Source organism: Mastomys coucha, unplaced genomic scaffold, assembly GCF_008632895.1.
Source record: "Mastomys coucha isolate ucsf_1 unplaced genomic scaffold, UCSF_Mcou_1 pScaffold22, whole genome shotgun sequence".
Lineage (NCBI taxonomy): Eukaryota > Metazoa > Chordata > Mammalia > Rodentia > Muridae > Mastomys > Mastomys coucha.
This window is the reverse complement of record NW_022196905.1, coordinates 9955671-9968710: the sequence shown is the minus strand read 5'-3', so window position 1 is coordinate 9968710 and position 13040 is coordinate 9955671. Positions and strand designations below refer to the sequence as shown.

General features: G+C 43.2%; 1 protein-coding gene and 1 non-coding gene across 3 annotated transcripts in view; one reads left to right on the top strand and one right to left on the bottom strand.

Annotated features, from left to right (window-relative positions):
* The first annotated feature begins 301 nt into the window (after positions 1–301).
* Positions 302–13040, top strand: part of Vps54 (VPS54 subunit of GARP complex) — a 96539-nt gene continuing 83800 nt past the window's right edge. Inside the window, exon 1 of one of the 2 annotated variants that reach the window (XM_031340486.1) lies at positions 302–1150. The gene's annotated coding sequence lies outside the window, so the exon portion shown is untranslated. The remainder of the gene's footprint in view (positions 1151–13040) is intronic. The other variant, XM_031340488.1, reaches the window with a different exon arrangement.
* LOC116071796 lies at positions 10569–10702 on the bottom strand. Its single transcript, XR_004111161.1, has one exon. It is a non-coding gene; the product is annotated as a small nucleolar RNA SNORA17 (small nucleolar RNA).

Below are 13040 nucleotides of genomic sequence, written 5' to 3'. Positions count from 1 at the left end.
TGTACTTTTACGAGTAAAATCGCTATTCTCTCTGAACTCAGCCTAATTGGAAACGCTGTTAGGAATCACAAATAGATTTTAATAATAAGCACACACACCCAAGTTTTTCAGATCTTTAAAGGGCAGGGACAACTGATTTATGCGCCTGAGAAATGTGACAGGTGATTGGAAGCTGGGAACTGGGGGACAAGGGTAGCCCCAAAAGGCCTTAAGTAGTGGAGGCCCGGGGGTAATCTGGAGTTGACCTTTAACCTTTGAAAGGCATTCATTTTTTGGAAACGGAACCATGTTTGTTTACAATGAGGGGCCGAGGGAGTCAGGGCAGGCGGGAGCTGGGGCTTTAGTAGGTGTGGGCGGCCGGGAGTCAGTTGGTCTTGGGGGGCGAGGGGTCCGCTCCCGCCTGCTCGCCCCGGGAAGGCGGAAGGCAACGCTCCGCTTCTTTGGACAACCTGGGCGGAGGGGGGGAGGGGAAAACGGTGCGAGTTGGAGCGCAGTTCCGAGAGGGCTTCTGCCTTTACGAGGACGACAGGGGGAGGCGCGGGACAGCCACGCGGGGTAGTCCCCGCTCGGGGGACGCGGGCTCCGCGGCGGCCGCGCCAGGCCCTGTCCGAGCCGCCGGGCGACTCCCGGTCTGGCCGCGGCCCTCCCGCCCCGGCGGAGCCGCGGTGGATTGTGGGCTGGGGGCTGCGGCGGCCTGGCGGCGGCCTGCTGCACGCTCTCCGCGGACCCAGGCGCGCCGGGCCGGTGGCGTGAGGCGAACGGCGGCGTGGGGAGCTGAGACGCCGGGGGCGGTGGTCGCGGCGCGGCGGCGGCTCCCCTGGAGGCCGGGGATGTGGGAGAGGCGGCGGCGGCAGCAGCGGCGGAGGCGGCGCTGCGGACCCGGGGGAGACTGCTGGCTGACAGGACACCCGGGCGAGACGTGAGGGGCCCGCCGCGGCCGCTCTGCCCCCGAGCGGCGCTGGGCTCGAGAGGGCGGCCCTGTGCTCCCGGGCCCGCTGGCCCGCAGGCGCGGGGCGGAGGCGGGAACCGGGCTCGGACCCGGCGCGCAGGGCGGCGGCGGCGGCCGCGGAGCAGCAGTCTCGGCGCGACGAGGAGGGATGGAGGCGGCGGTGCACTAGGCCTCGTCTGGGGCTGCCGCCCGGGACCGCAGGTAGGCTCCGGGCCCGCGCTTCGCGGACACCCTTCCCCGACCCGGGGACCGGCTGGGCGGCCGGACCCCACCCCCTTCGTCTCCTCGGGGCTCGGGGCTGACAGAGTTTCCGAGCCGGTGACCGCGCCGAGGCTTCATCCTCCCCACCACCACCACTTCCTTCTCGGCACTCCGGGATCCGGGCCGGCAGCCGTGCTCCAGTCCCTGCCGGCGCCCGCAGGTGCCGCTCCAGTCCCCTCGCCCCTCTCCCCTCTCCAGAATCCGGGTCCAGCAACTTCCATCAGTCCTTGTAGACGCGGAGCCCAAACTTTCCCTGTCTTCTTTCAGCCAGGCCCTTGGCCCCCCTCTTGGAGTATAAAAACACCCCCACCCACAGAAGAATTTGGCATTGTGCTGTAGTTTTGCGTTTTAGTTTAAATTCTTTTATTTATTATTTATTTTTTTTTCAGTTTTACTAACTACTGTCTGCAGGGATACAAAGACAGGCCTTCCCTGCTCTCTGTGGGTTGTTTGGGAACTTTTGCCTGACCATTATAATTAGCCGCTTGGCCTGTCGGTGTATGGTTTAGGGTGGCATTTTTTTTTTTTTTAATTAAAGAATTTTGGTCTATTAGAGTTATAAAGTATTTAAGATTTCTTTTTAACCAAGTTTAGTTTTTGGTCTTTGTAGAGACATCTTTTTACTTTCGAAGAATTAAATTGGGATACTTCTGTTTTCTAATTGATTTCATTTCTGGTTCTCAAACTCAGGCCCGTCTTAATACGGGTTCAGTGGGCAAAGGATATTATGATACATTATTGGTGGTATATGGAGAAGTAGGTGATAACTTAAGCTGCAGATTTTGATGGACGTTCAGTTTTATAAATGGGAGCTCTAATTGGAAAACTATTTGATTTCCTAGCAGTCAGGCTGGAGCAGATGGAACTATGGGATTTGTTTGACTGTAGTACAGTGAGTTGGGGTTCCTAGAAGTAGGTATTGGTGCTCTACACTAACTACCCTTAGGGAAAATTGATCACTTTGTACTTGATAGTTGTAGCTTAGGACGTTAGATGCTAAGAGTTTTATTGTGTTTTTGGCTAGTTTTAAACTGTTCTGGCAACCTTAGAACTGTTACCAGTCTGTTCACAGTAAAACCTATAAACACTATCCGTGTTTTGTTGTTGACACTCATATAATTTGTTCTTGTGATATTGTTGCTACAGCATTTGGCTTTCTAAAATGTTTTTCATTGTTTTCAAAGTTACAACTGGCAAAGTTATCTAAAGTTTACTAGGAAAAGAGGATTAAATTTGTATGTATTTATGTTTTGGAAAAGATAAATTGTATTTCTGAATAAGAATTTTTATTACAATTAGATCTTACATAAACCATGAAAGACAATTTGCAGAACCTATTCTTAATCATACTTCTTTTCCTGTCAGTAAAGTTGGCTATTAACATTTTTTCCTACTCTTTTAAAAACAGCTTTGTGGAGTTAACATCCTGAGAAGTTCACCCATTTTAGCCCAGTGGTATTTTGGTTTTGCCTACTTGCTAAGCTTTGCTGAGGTTGTAATCCAAGGCCTTGTGAATGTAGGGAAGGGACTGTATCACAAGCTGCCGTCAGTGCAGTGCTGGGTGTATTTACGTGTGATAAGCCCCATATGTTATTTTAAGCACCCTCTCCTCAACCCTTCTGTACTCCTGATTTTCTACCTCACCCCTACTGTCCTCCAGGCAGCACTAATCTACTTTTTATCTCAACATTTACTTAATGTGGCTCCTTCACATAAATGATGTGGAATTACAGCTTTTTGGAGAGTTATTTTAAAGTCAGTTTATATAATTTAAAAAAAAAAAAATTGGTCAGGGAGTAAGATCCTGATCCCAAGAATTAAAAAAAAAAAAAAGAATATTGTAAGCAACTGTTAGACTGTATGGTTGTGGAGAAAGAAGAAAAAAAGCATGAATCACTTTGGTGCCCTTAAGAGTATTGGTGAGCTAAGGGTCAGTCAGTGAAAAGTTAGAGAAGTATTTTTGATAATACTGGACTATCAAATTGAAAAGGACCTTACAGGTCATTGTTGGCATTCTTTCTGCTTGCCTCAGCAAAGCAGAAACCAGAGGAAGGAATCTGAAGGGTAGGAACTTGAATCTCCAGGTTACTTGGCACAAGACCTATGATGTGCTTATGTAAAGTGATGAACATCGGGTGTAGGGATGAGCTGGATATTGGAATTGTTTAGATTCTTGTGTGTATGTATTTGACCTCATGCTATTTTAACTGGACAGGAACTAGACATTCCTTCAACATTAGGGACAGGTGCTGACTGAGATTCTGTGCAGACAGAATACATATTTTTAAAACTTTGAAAATGCTTGAAAGCATGACAAATATATTATTTTGAAATGTTCTTTTAAAATCAGTTTATTTTTTTTTCAATTTGGGTTAGGCAGCTGATCTTGAGAATGAAAAAGAACATTGTAAACAACATATAGACTATTTTGTAGTGTCAGTATAAATTTGGAGAAAGAAGAAAAAAAGCTTGAGTGGCTTGGGTGGCCTTAAGAGTTAATTTGGTGAGCTGAGGGTCAGTCATTGAAACCTTGGATCCCATCTTACATTGTTAACATTTTTAAAGATCCAAATTAAAAACAATTTAAAAAATCATGATTAACAAGCATATTTGGAGGCTTTCTTTTCTAAAGTTTTGCAGTTCTAAAATCTAAAATGATAGCTATCCAAGCATGATTTTGTTTTTCACAGAACTTTTGGAAGTGCCTGGAGATGATTTTGATTGTTAAAATAACATCAAATGAAGGATGTAAATAAGTGTTACACAATACATAGACTTCTTCCCCCCACCCCCCCAAAGAAAAGACTGTCTGAATCAAAGTTTCAGTAGTACTGTTCAAACTCATGATCGGTATGATTCTGGTGAGGGCTTGATCTGTTGTTACGGAGTCCCACTAAATATTATTTAGTGGAATAGAGAAATATTTAATTCATCTAGCAGTTCTCTTTATTGGGGGAAGCAATTGAGGACAAAGCAAAAGGAAAGAATTCGATATAATGTAGATATGCTTTGGTCTGTTTAGTTTACAAATCTGAACAAAAATACCCTTTTAGAGGCTAGAGAGATGTCTTAGTAGTTAAGAGCTCTGGCTGCTCTTCCAGAGGATCTGAATTCAGTTCCCAACATATACAACTGTCTGTAATTTCAGTTCCAGGGGATCAGATCCCTACTTTTGCCTTTTTGGACACCAGCAGATGTAGTACATAGACTTATATGCAGGTAAAACACTCACTCATATATACATAAAATAAAATGTATTCATAAAAAAATACCACCTTTCCCTTAAAATGTTAGCCTTATATTAATGTAAATTTTAATTATTATATTTTGAGTTGCAGATTATTACAGGTTTTCAAAATTAGAAATAAACATATAATACTATCTTCAGCATGCGTGATCCTACCTTCACACATTGCCTACCCCTACCTCCTACTAAGTTACCAAGAAAAGCCAAATGTTTGAATAGTTTATGTATGCAAGTATGTATATAGTAAATGTCCAGAATTTTCATATTTTATATACAACTCTCATTTCTACTTCTCCTGTAGGTCTCGCTTTTGACTTTAATGCTTTAAAATTAATTTTTAAATACTGTGGATGTTGCTGTGATCCTTCTCCTTCCTGAGTACTAGGACTGCAGACCTGTGCCACTGTGTTTGGTTTTAGGTCATGTTTTTGGTGATAAAAAGTGGTAGGATCATCTTTGTTATTTACTGTCCATGTGACTTTAGAGAAATTATTAAATGTTTCTTGGGTTCAGTTTTCTCATCTAGCAAACAGTGTGATTGGTGATTACTGTATTATGAAGTTATTGCCAATGTGAGTGAGTTTCTGGGTTGTGAGCTACTGTGTCTGGAGAGCCAAGTAGTTCAGTGGGGAGAGAGTTAGCTTGAAGATGCTTTGCTGGCTTTACCATTCTCTGTAAGAGTTGTTCAGAAAAACAAGTTAGAAAGGGATATGTAGAACTTACCAAAAGCAGTGTGGAGGTAGTAGCAAGGAGTAATGAATAATGCCCGACAGCCCCTAGGGAGAAGGAAAATACTAAGTGTGTCTGTCCCTGCCTTCTTTCTCCCTCCCTCAAAAGAACCACTTAATACATCAATAATTGAAGTTCCTTGCTCTAGAGACTGACTTCAGTAGCACCTGAGGTTGGCTTATTGTAATATTTCTATCCGGCTTTTTTTCTGGTCTTTTTTCCCCCCAATGTTGTAGTCATTGGTATTTTAGAAAGGGTAAATCTGATCATTTAATTTGTCTGCTTAAATTATTTCTAGCTTTATAATTAAAATGAAATTATTATTTCTCATTCCTTTAAGATATGAGTTCCTTTCCTAACATCTTTTTAGCCTTAGAGACTCCACAATTCTCCCCTATTCCTAAATAATGTAATTGTCTAAGGCATGTTGAATTCTTTGTGGTACTTGGCAATAGATTCTTTTTCTTCTAAATCTTTTCACATACCGTTCACCTTTTCTAGAACTCCACCTCTCTGTTTTCCCCCATCGGTCTGACTTATTCTTTAATTCTTGGTCAGTTATCATTGACTTTGCTTTTTTATAAATTTATAGTATGTATGTATGTTTTGTCTATTTGTACCTTGCATGTGTCTGATACCCTTAGAGACCAGAAGGTGTTGGATTCCCTGGGACTATCATTATAGATGGTTGTGAGCTGCCAAGTGGTTGCTGAGAATTGAACCTGGGTCCTCTGCAAGAATAGCCAGGACTCTTGACCACTGAACCATCTTTCTAGCCTCCTGGCATTGACCTTTTATTAGTTAAGATTTGTAAGCCATAGGTCAGTTGGAAGAATAGTAGAGTGAGCACCACACTCCCCATTTTTTTTTTTTTTGACAAACCTGTGTGGATATTTCCCCCATTTTCAAACGTGTCTCTCAATTATATGACTGTTCTGCAGGATTATAGTCATAGCATCTAAGAATGTTAGCATTACATAGTAGCATCATTTGACATAGAGTTAACACTTAAACATTCTTAGTTGTCAACTCCGTTACCCCACTCTTATCACCATGAATTGAACGATCAAAAGTAACTTAAAAAGGAGTCTTCAGGCTGGACACAGAGATTCTGTGTAGTGACAATTTTGACATTTTGGTTTCTTTCTAAAAAGCACAGAAACATTATAGGAATATGGTTTTATTTTAATCCCAGGTGTGGGATATGGGGCTGCTTCAGATTGTCCTCAGCAGCTGGCTATGATTTGCCTCATGGTCTAGCAGGGCCATAATTTTTCCAGTGGCAGACAATGTCTACAATTGTGTGATATTTGGAATTCTGGGGTCTTATCAGAAGATGTATAATGCTAGGGCCCCAAGAGGCAGACTGGGTTGTTGGTTGGTTGCTGTTAGATGCTATTGGTTTCTGTTTGTTAAGTAGTCGTGCATAAAGGTGAAACAAGAAGGAAAAATTAGATAATCCTGACAGTGAAGCTCAGACTTGCCCCAAGGAACTTGAGGCCCCTAGTGAGCAGGAAGTAGTCTAATGATATTGTTGCCCACTTTCCTCTCTGTTCTTTTTTCCTCTTCTGTTTAGAGTTAGAGGTTTGAAAGGGTGGAAGAAGGGGGCTAGAGAAGGGCGAAAGAAAAGAACCCACAAAGTAGTCAAAAGTCCAGCTACATATAAAGTCCATATAAAAATGTACCTAATTGCCAATTATACACAATTCCTACCTTTTTGACATAGAATGTAGCTGTCTGTTCTTTTCAGGATTAACCCACTGCCTGAATTCTAGTATTTAGGCAATTCTAGTATTTCTGATCTCTTGGTAAAGCCAATCCTCCCATTCCCACGAAAGCTCAAGTACCAAATGAATGTTCTGTTCATCACACCTATTTCCTTGAGCTACCAATTCTTGATTCCTCCTCATTGCCAAACCCCAGAAGCCCACCTCTTCAGCAGCCTGTCTTCCATTTCGACACTCACTCTGCTTAGGATAAAGAAGGCCTGTTCATTAAATCTAGTAGCCTATATAATATATTCAGTCTTCATTTTACTTGACCTTACTGCCTTCAAAAGTGACTTTAGAAGGTATGAAAAGTTAGAAAAGCATTATTTGTAATTCTCTAAGGTAATGATTTAAAGATAAGATCCCTAGTAGATAACAAACCATCAATTGAAAGGTTCTTAGGAACAGGATATTCTTCAAAAACTTGAATGAGAGAAACTTTAGGATTTGTTTTGTTCTAAAACAAAACACTAGAAGTCATTATCAGTGTTCTAATTTCACTTTGATTGGCAAAAGTTTTGCTAATAATGCAGTTATATCAGTGATCCAAAGAAGGAATAAAGTATCCAAATTTCTTTGGGTTTTTCCTGAAGTATTTACCCTCTAGAGATAAGTAGGCCTATAATTGTGGATTAATTTTAGTAACTACTGTACTACTGCTAGGAGTCTCCCATTTTCATTTTGAATATTATTTAGTTTTAATCTTAAAATTATAAATTATGATAATTTTTGTTCCTGAAACTATCAGTTATTTTATAAGACGTTTAAAATATACAAATATGATGATCAGAGTTCAGATCCCACTTAAATCAGTAAATTCCAGATAGGCTAGGTAGTCTACCTGAGAATGCACAAATGGGAATCCCCAAACAAGGTAGTTACGGAGACTTGCCACACCAGTGACCTCTGGGTTTGATTGAAAGATCTTGCCTCAGTGAGTAAGGTGAAAGATGGATTCCTGACATCAACCTTGGAACTTCTGTTTTCTCACATACAAGCCTACTGTTACACATATGTGCCAACATATGTACAACACACATGAAAGAAAAAAAGACAACTTAAATTTCTAATATTACAATTACTTATAATTTTTGCCAACATTACCTCTTGTTATCCTTTTTTTCTTTTATTGAAAATAGATTTTTTTTTCCCTACACATAATATAGACTGATTACTGTCGCCCCCTCTTTCCCCCCAGTTCCTCCCCATCTCCTTCAGATCCACACTCTTTGTGTCTCTATTAGAAAACAAGCTTCTCAGGGATAACAATAATGTAATAATAATAATAATAGATCAAATAAAATAGTAATAATAAAAACCAATACATTAGAATAGAACAAAACAAACAGAAGGAAAAGAGCCCAAGAGAAGGCACAAGAAACAGAGACCCACTCATTCTCACATTCAGGAAAACTTAAACCGAAAGCTTTATGTGTGGAAAGGACCTGGTATAGACCTGTGCAGGCCCTGTATACTGTGCCCATCTCTGGGAATTCATAAGAGCTTTGATCATGTTGATTTGGAGGGCCTTGTTTTCTTGGCTGGGGTGTGCCAGTTCATAGCCCTAGATTTGATTCTGAGAGGTCTCACGTGAGCTGCTTAGCACACCCTGCTACCAGGGCCAGCTCTACCCTGCTGTTCAGGTAAGGTACAGGGGCTGCTCTCCCAAGTGAGAGCCGGTGAGAGGGACATGGCCAGATCTCCTACTCTGATGACTCAGTTCTCCTGCCTCCTGAAGATGGTGTGGGACGAGGGAGAGGAGGAAGGTGTGTCTACCTTCTCTTCACCACTGCCCAGCAGACAAGAGGGAGGAGGGCTGGCTCTCTGGCCCTCATGCCCTAGGGCCAGCTCACCTGCAACCCTCACATCCAGAGCCAGCTCTACTCTCCTGCTTATGTGAGGTACAGAGCCCTTTCTTCTGAGTGCTGCAGTAGGTGAGGGGCAAGGCTAATTCTACTGCTCTGATGACCTTGGGGCCGGCTCTCCTGCTTGTCATTGGTGGTGACAAGGGGTGAGGAAGTGGATCATCTCTCTCTTCATGTCACTGTATGACAGACAAGTTGTGAAGCCAATTATTGCATGTTTACACCCTTGGAGTCTGCCCACCAGCACCTCTGCCATCAGGGTCAGCTTTACTGTGCTGCCCAGGTAAGCTGCAGGGCCTGCTCTTCAGAATGCTGCAGTAGGTGAGGGGAAGGACCACCTCTCCTGCTCTCATGATTCCATGGGGGCCAGTTCTCCCACCTGCCCACCACCGATGGTGGTAAGAACAAAAAGGAATGGAGGGGGATCGCTTCCTTGCCAGTGCCACCACATAGCAGCCAAGTGGCAGGGCTGGCTCTCCCACACTCTCATTCTCAGGGTCAGCTCATCTACAACTCCCACATCCAGGGCCAGCTGTACTGTTCTGCCCAGGTTCAGGGCCTGCTCTCCTGATTGTTGCAGTAGTTGAGGGCCTGCTCTCCTGCTCTGATGACCTTGGGGCTAGCTCTTGCCTTTTTTGCTTGCCTGCAAAGCAAGGCAGGATAGGGATGCTCACTTTCATGCCTATGTTACCACATGGCAGACAAGGGCAGGATCAGTTCTCCCATGCTTAACGCCCTTGGGGTCCATGCCCTATGGGCTGACTCCTCCGTGCCCTCACCACCAAGGTCAGCTCCTGTGCTGCCTAAGTGAAGTGCAGGGTCCACTCTCCCAAGTGCTGTAGCTGCTCTCATGACCCCAGCGTCAGGTCAGGTCTCCCACCTGCCGCAGGTGGTGAAGGGTGTGTGTGGGTGGAAGATGAATGGTAGGGCCAGTTCTCCCACTCTCACATCCTTGGGGTCTGGCTCACCCTCAAGTCCTGCACTGTGTGGGGCTCGCTCTCCTGAGTACTGCAGCTGGTGAGGGTGGGGCCAGTTCTGTACAGCTATCAGACCTAAACATGTCCCTAGGTGGCAGCCCAGCCCAGAGACATCCACCTGACCTTTGGTGGTAACAGATCCCTGGTGCTGGAGGGCCATAGACACAAACATGGCCCCAAGTGGCAGCACAAGCCAGGACCCCACCATGGTCCCAGGTGGAATCACCAGGTACACACATCAGGCTGTTTCTCACTACCCTTGAGTCTCCAGTTCTGCCTCTCTTCATTGTGCCCACATCCTTTGTTTCTCTTTCTCTTTCATTTCTCTACCATTTGCTTCTCTTAGTAGTGCCTGGGGTCTCTGAGAGCCTGGCGTCATCTGAGGAGTGGTCTCTGGAGTGCTATACTCCACTTGTGTATTATGGTGCCCGGCAGGGGGTTATCTTGGGCATGGTCTGCCTCCTGAGGATTTTGTGGTGCCCAACTGGTGCTTATCTTAGGCTAGTTCCCTGTCCAGGCCCTATGGGGCCCAGTTTGGTGTGTTCCTTGCTTAGTACACCAGAATGGTCCCATTTGAGTATCCTTATCTCAGGCTTTCTCCTGCTTGGGGTCATCGGTCCCAGGTGGGGTTCTTCGAATCTCTGGTTTGCTTCCAGTCCTGGGAGCTGTTGGGCCTTCGTGGTGCTGTGCTGGTGGTCCTCTTGGACTAGCTCCCTGACTAAATCTTCTGGTGCCAGGCTGGTGGTTGTCTCAGGCTTGGTGTTTTCAGGGAATGTTAGGCTACTAATCATCCAGATGTTCATAAGTCAGAACACTGAGATTCGACATAGCCTTTTTCTTCTCTCTGCCACCTCCAGACTCACATGTGACACAGCAGCCACACCTGCAGCACTTCTAAGAGCAAGTTCAGAACACATTTCTTGTTAAAAGCAGTAGAATTTTGCTCTTTGTAGCTTTTTGGAGTGGAGTGATTTCCTCTCTGCTATGAAGAATACAATATCCAGGTGGTGGTGGTGCACACCTTTTAACCCAGCACTTGGGAGGCAGAGGCAGGCAGATCTCTGTCAATTTGAGTACAGCCTGGTTCACAGAGTGAGTTCTAGGACAGCTCTACACAGTTCTACACAGTTCTACACAGACAGATTCTGTCTTAAAAAACAAAACCAAAAATATAGTACATCACACTGATGCAAATGTGTACTACATTACTCTTAAGGAAGAGTCTAGTCTAGTTTTAAAAAAGCCTTTCGTAATTAGACATGTATCATTCCTGTCACCTAACAACATGCATATAACTAGGTATGGTGGTCCATGCTTGTGCTCCAGGGAGTTTAAGGCAGGCAGGTTGTAAGTTTATGTAAGCTTAGGTTAAAAATGTTCATGCGTAACTTGGGCTACTTAGTGAGACTGTCTAGAAAAACCAAATTAAAAAAAGACATAAATAATAGTTGTGAGAGTAAATTTACTTTTTAATTGAAGAGACTGTGTGGTATAGAAGAGACTGTGTGGTATAGAAGAGACTGTGTGGTATAGAAGAGACTGTGTGGTATAGAAGAGACTGTGTGGTATAGAAGAGACTGTGTGGTATAGAAGAGACTGTGGTATAGAAGAGACGACTGTGTGGTATAGAAGCAGAAGTATGGACTGTAGATCAGAAAGTCTGAATTCAGATCCCATAATTTTAATTACTTACCAAAATATTTCAAAACCAAGTTACTTTTGAACCTGTTTTCTTTTACTATATAATGGAAATTATAAATGTAGTTATGAGAATGTTTTGAGTATCAACAAAATTATCGCAGTGGAACCAATCAATTATGAACTGCAGTGTTTAGTAAAATATTGATGATGGTGTAATTGTTTTTACTATTTTTATATTGCTTTTTTTCATGACATCCTTGCTTTATTCATTAATAATACATATCTCATTTTTTTATGTAAAACTTCAAAAACCCTTAGATCAGTTGTGGGAGTGAAGCAATCTAGTTCTTGCCCTCGTTCTGTCTGATATCTGTCCTAACTCTTCCCAAGGTAAGAACATTTGAAACAGGAGGAGGATATGAAGCAACTACCTCTTCTAGGCCAGTTTGCTGGGTCGGTGCCTAGTCCTGGTTAATCTCCAGGTCGGGGCATAAGCCTAAGTGCCTCAAAACCTGTCTGTTAAGTTACTTATACTCTCTCCTTCCCCTTTTCTGGTCTTACCACTGCTTTCTAATACTCTCCTTCTTTTATAGGCATGCAATGAGAACCACTGTTCTGTGATTGGGTATTTTTCTTTCCTTGGGTTTGCTGCTTCTTGTCTTTATATTTATCCCTCACCCCAGTCTCAAGACTAGAACTAAAGGAAGTAATGGAAGTCCATGCTGTTACAATGTAAATAGATGTTTGAATGGGGAAGTATGAATGCTAATCCTTTCTTGTTTTAAAATTAAGATGTTTACAATACTTAGCAGTAGTATTGCAGTTATTTATTGTTTTCTATGTACCTATATAGAGACATTTTGGACCTATCCAGTGGTTAAATAATGGTGAATTAATATTTATTATAGCTTAGGCTTTTAGCAGACTCTTAGCTGTCTCAATCTAAGTTTAACTCAACTAACTAGCTTATGACTCGCCACTTGACTACTTCTTTACCTCTCTGTTACTGTTATGGTTGACTACCTCTGTGCTTCTCTGGATGAATCCCTGTTTCTCATTTCTTCTCCCTTAGTCCCTTTCTCAGCCTGGAACTTCTACCTTCCAATTCCTGCCTATTGACTGCTATTGGCGGTCAGATGTTTATTAAAGCCAATCAGCGAGTAAGGAAGGATGACTGTTTACAAAATATGAGGCCAGTGATGGGCCATAGGAATAACAATGCCAAGATTCAGCTAGAACTTAGCTCTCTTTGAGTAAGCAATCAACAGTTGAATATATGGAGACACCTTAACACAGTGTACCCCACCATGTATCAATTAATGTGTCATGAGCTTACAAAGGATGCTAAAATCCTAAGACATTCCTATGTGCTATTTCTTTTTATAAATGAGAACACTACAATGTTTAGAGGTAAGAAAGCTATCAAATGTCATACAGCTAGTAAATGATCAAAGTCTAAGTTTGTATTGCCAGTTTTCTTAAGTAGTGTGTTATTTTTCAGGAAAGAGAGCTCAGATCAAGTTTTAGAAAGCCAGATTGTAGGATGCCGACCAGCAGCTTCCTACTAGCGTGGGTTTCCACGAACCGGGAATGTGAGGGACC